This window comes from Frankliniella occidentalis, unplaced genomic scaffold (assembly GCF_000697945.3).
Source record: "Frankliniella occidentalis isolate FOCC.00 unplaced genomic scaffold, Focc_3.1 Scaffold230, whole genome shotgun sequence".
Taxonomy (NCBI): domain Eukaryota; kingdom Metazoa; phylum Arthropoda; class Insecta; order Thysanoptera; family Thripidae; genus Frankliniella; species Frankliniella occidentalis.
Genome location: NW_026267356.1, coordinates 412,508 through 417,942, shown reverse-complemented (window position 1 = coordinate 417,942; position 5,435 = coordinate 412,508). Strand labels below are relative to the sequence as shown.

Here is a 5,435-nt window from a genome sequence, read left to right as displayed (position 1 = left end):
AGCAGAACCCTTTGGGTTTTGGGCAGGCAGAGCGATTGTTCAGACATATACAGCCAGAGTATGTAGAGGTCAGACCAGGCCAGAACATGGGTTTCCTAAGTAATTTGTAATGCTCTCTGTGTTTCTGGTGCATTATCGTCGAAAGTGTCACGAATAACTTACTCTGGCGTCACACCAAATATAAAAACAAACAAGAAAGGGATGAGAGAGAAAGAGAGAGAGAACGTGAAGAAGGAGAAGAACTCTCTGGAGACTGCAAGAGTGGGGGCTGGCTGGTGCGGGAAGTGGGAGTAGGAGTGAAAGAAGTGGTTGGAGGTTTTGAAATACGCCCAACGGGTTTCAGAGATTGGGTAGAGCAGATATAAGTGACTGCATGCGAGTCTCCGCGGCGTGGGCGGGCGGGCCGCGGGCGGGCGGAGTCCTCGCAGGGGGAGTGCGTGCTCTCGTGTAATGATTTAGACGTCCTGATATTTTATGCGTTCGCCGCCGGGGCAATGCGATGAACTTTTGACTCCCTCCTCCTCCTCTCTCTCTTTTTTTCCCCGGTTTTATTAGAGTCTCCGATTGTGTGCAGCTACCCCTACCCCCCTGCCCCGCCATGCCCTCGCTCCTGCGGGACAAAGCTGGCGAGAGGGAGGAGGGGGGGGGGCTCGGCTCGGCTTGGGGTGGAGTGACATACTGGCTCTCTGTCCCTCATAAAAGTCGGCGTCTTACTCGCTTACGGAGCGGCCGCCCCGCCACCGCAGCGTCACATCGGCTTGAATTAAGCACTCCTCCACCCCCTTCATTCTGCCCAGCCTCGGCCCCCACCTCTCCTCGGCAAAGACTCGGAGAGAGAGACAGCGGAAACCACGAGCCGCTTTGCTGTACGAGAGGAGAGAGGTACGCGCTCCACCCGCACCCAACGCGATAGGCGGTGAGGCGCGCCGAGACTCGTATAACGGTGTGGAAAACTTTTTGCAGAGGTTCACTTATGCGGATGGGGAGAGGGCAGAGCCAGCAGCAGCAGCCTACTCGCGCCCCGCCGCATATAGAGATACATTTGGATTCCACGAAATCTGTCGAATCCACCCCATGCTGTGTATACGTCAACCTAACACGACCACTTCACCCTTCGATTCTTCGCCTCCCCCTCCCCGTCCGCACACGCACGCTAAGAGCCCGCACTTCGGCCCCGCTCCCCCCACTTTCGCCTCCACGCGCCCGACTCCCCGCACTTAAATAAACGGCGACGTAAAAAACACAAGGCGCATGATGATGGATGTGGCTTTTGCTTGACATGGGGCCTCAGCGGCCCGGCCCGGCCCGGCCCGGCGTGGCGCCCTCTTCTCAAACCAATCAGTGAGAGCCTTTCACCCCCGCGAGTGTCGGCGGCGCGGGCAGAGGGGGCGAACGCGCTTCTCATGGAAGAATAAAGAGAGGGGAAAAGCGAAACAAAAACAACAAAAAAACGGCAGTGGCAGTCAGGTCAATTTAATTTTGGGACGATTTCTACTTCCCGAGCGTGCAGCGAGCTCGAAGATACTCTCGGTGACTTCGGGTGTTTGCTGGATTTCTGTCGCAAGATGCCGTCGACGGCGGCGGGATTTGGATGGGAATGGAGAGCGAGAGAGCCAGAGAGAGAGAGAGCCAGAGAGAGAGAGACACAGCGAGAGACAGAGAGACAGGGAGAGAAAGATAGGGAGAGACGAAAAAACTCGCTGAGGCCGCTGGAGGGAGCCTTTGCCTTTATGACTTTGCCTGCCTCAGATATTTGGTTGGGCCGCGAGGGGTGGACGAACTCGAGCGCACGACAGCTCGGTGACGGACGGGTACCCCTTTGTGTGGGCCTGTGGGGAGAGCGGGGGCGGGAGGGAGCGTCGGGCGGGAGGAGAGCACGAGAAGGACACTATTTCACCTAATTCAAACTTTCAGACTTTCATCTCTGGGCTCGTTCTGCTCTGGCAGACGGGCGCGTCTCTCTATGCTCGGCGCCGTCGACCCTCGCAGAGTGTGTTTGGCAAGCAGAAAATTCCGTCGGAGCATTCAGCCGGCGGCGGCCCTCGCGCAGCCCGCGGCCCCGAGCGGAGAGAGTGTTGATGTATGAGATGAAAATGCCGCTCCAGCCTGACCCGGGCCAGGGCGGCCGGGCCCAGCCAACTCAAGTGATTGCAAAAACAGGCCCGGGTCCGCTGTCACGGGCCACTTTGGCAGACGGAGTCCCCGTGCCTGCCGCCCGCGTGGCCCCAGAGGGACGCACCGCACCGCGCCCAGATACAAAGTTTTTATCAGGGGCTCTTCTATACCACCTGCGCAGAAAACTCTATGCAAATTATTTGGGACAGTTAATTTTGAGCGACTCTCCCCCTCCTGCTCCTCGCCTCCACTCCGCCTCTTCCTCTTCCGGCTTCTCCTAGGGCCCCACTGGACTCAATAAGCCCGCCTCCGGAAGGTCCGCTTTTTATTATTAGTTTGTTTTTGGATGATCCAATGGGCCCGATAAACTTCCCTCCCCATCTAATAAGAGAGGCGGACAACGAAAGAAAAATTATGCTTGCTGGACTGTTTGGAGAGTGGGGGTCAAGTACATGTAAACAGACAATTTTATGAGCGCCGCAATTTTGTTTTCGTTTGAGAAGAGCGTCCGCTTTTGCCAACAAATTTAAATAATCCTTAATCCATTATACAGGGGGCTGAAACGCTCTAAGGGTCCCACATTTAGCCTACCGTCGTTTAACATTTGTCCGCTTTTTTGTCAGCGCAGCACTCTGCAGAAAATGCATCCATCATTGGACAGAACTATAATTCTGTCTCCAATTGCCATCGAACGCAGTGTTTGCGACACTGTATACAGTACACGAAACACTGCCGGGTGCACTTGGCAGTGCAAGGTCTCCCCACCAAGGGCAGGCGGTGACCTCACACCCAGGCTGGTGTGGTGGACCCCGCAAGGCTCCTGCAAGCACGCCGGTGAGGCGTGGCTGGGCGTGGCGGGGTGTGGCGGCGGAGGGGGAACAGTTGCACAGGACGTATTTATGCCCGGAGGTCTTGTTCCAGAGCGCCGCCACCTGCGCCTCTGAACCCATTCTGGTTTCTGGCCTGCTAGCCCCTCACCCCCCCCTTTTCCTCTTGCCGGGCGCGGCGTGGTGGCCGTCCCTCCCCAACCTCAATATCAATATCTCTTGGCGAGGTGACGCCTGGACGCGGCCGAGGGGGTGGCGTGGAGCTGACTACGCGAGATGGACGCGCGGACAAGGCGCCACCGACAAGTCGACAATATATAATATAATATAACAACTATTGCAGTCACTCTACACACACACAAAAAAAAAACACACCGTAATATGAGCAGAGGCAGTTTGGTGCGTCTCCGCGGCGTCTGAATGCGCAGCGAGGGTCCTGCGGGGATATTAAAGTGGTTGCGCTCGCAGCGCCCCGCGGGCCACCGTGGCTGTTTGCACGGCTGGGGTCTGAGTAATTCATAATCCCACCCGTGTGTGTGTGTGCGCGCGCGCGTGTGTGTGAGTGCATAATACAAGCAAGGGCTGGCGGGGAATAATTGCACACCAACAGGCGTCGATTTTTTCGACCATTCCTACTTTTCTGTTGTTTGATAATGCACACATAGTGGCATGTGTAAATTAAACAGCTACTTGTTGAAGCATCCTCCTGCTACACCCGTCGCGTCGCACTCGTCTCCCTTATAAGCCCCCCTTATTTCCCTCATGCAGTTTGTTTTTCGTCACACTGCGCCTGCTGCAGCTGATCGCGCACAAGCGCAAATTCTTCATACTTACCCCGCTTGCTTTGCGCCCTACGCTCTCCCCTACTCCCCCTATGGCCACCATGTCTGGCGCCTTGGCGTGAACAGGCGGAGGCGGGTCGTAGCCGAGGGCTGTTGTAGGAAGAGTGAGGGAGAGAGAGAGAGAGAGAGAGAGAGAGAGAGAGAGAGAGAGAGAGAGAGAGTGAGTGAGAGAGAGAGGGGGGAGGGGGAATGGTTACTGTGACCATCGTCGCCCGGCCGCAGCCGCCCGCCGCCGCCTGTGGCAGGCAGCCTGCTTGCATGCTCGCCCCCCTGCAGCCCTCCTCGGGCGCTTGTAAGAGCTCACGCACGGGCGCGACTGCACAGCCTCGCCCTCCCCCACAACACCACACCCCGTGACTGACAGAGCAGTCGGTGTTGAGTGGCCGAGGCGCAGCACGTGTGTGGTGCAGCGGCCAAGGGGGCGACGCGAGTCCCGGGCTGACAGTACTCCGAGAGTGCGCTCCGACTGAATGTAACACACAAGACAGAGTCCGAACAGGTCTGTAGTACGTGTTCATTTTGTAAATAAAAAGGGCTCCGTTCTGTGGTCGAGCCAGGTCGAGCCTACCGGTGCTGCACCTCCCAGCCCATCCGCCAATAGAGTTGTGGTTAGTACTCACTTCCTGGAAGCCTCGCCCCACCCCTCTCCGCTGACGGGCGTATTGGCTGGAAGGATAGTCAAAGCAATGAGTGCTTTAATTGCTGCTGATTGCTTTGACTATCCTTCCCATCCAAGCGTCCGTCAGACTGGGTGAGGTTTCCAGGAAGTGAGAAACCACACCTCCATTGGCGGATGAAACACTCTAAAAAAAATCAGTGCAAAATTTTGTAACATTGATGGGAAGTTTTTTCAGTAACAAGATTACAAAATTTTGTAACATGCGAGGTTACAAATTTTCGTAACTACGGAGTACAAGTATTTGCTTCCTGGTTACAAAATTTTGTAACATAAGATGTTACAAATTTCCGTAACGTCGCATTACAAATATTTCTTTTCTGATTTCAAAATTTTGTAACATTTTGTGCTGTTGTGTGCAGTAGATACCGACACCCAAAAATTAGTAGTACTTTCTCATTGCCCTTTCGGAAGGGTCATATCAGTTAGCCAATGCCTCTTCATCAGAAGTGCATAGTGAATTACACGTTCGAGCATTGTAAAACAAATTACTTCGCAAAATCTTGCCTTTTCGTCGGTACACTGAATGTTCCGAGGAGGGCGGAACCAATCAGTGACACTGTACGTCACTGATACAAAAATGATGTAGCGTGTAGTAAACGCTACAATCATATGTGGAAAACATTGCCATATCCAACGGAGGAGAGTTGGCAGGTACCCTGCGCGCGTTGATATTAAACCAATTATATCTGACGCATGGTTGACTTTTTGAACAAAAACTCTTATTTTCACTGAAGGTCATTGTCTTATAGAGCATACAGCGTAAAATTAAATGTTAGTTTCGTGTCAAAATTTGAGTTTTATGCAGAGAAATGGTTATTGTTAGAGACGCTCTGACCGTTACGCCATCTAGCGGCGGTTACTAGCGACACACAACATCTTAAAATCTCTCGAGTCGAAGAGATTTGCCTTCGGTAGGCAGCAAAGGCAGCCCTTCTCTGCTCTCACACTAAGTTTTACATGAGAGTGTACAAG

The 5,435-nt window shown here is 54.0% G+C and overlaps 1 protein-coding gene across 1 annotated transcript in view; it reads left to right on the top strand.

The window, feature by feature from the left end:
* Nucleotides 1-5,435, top strand: part of LOC113208055 (uncharacterized) — a 301,854-nt gene that overhangs the window by 1,752 nt on the left and 294,667 nt on the right. The gene's annotated exons all lie outside the window — the stretch shown is intronic.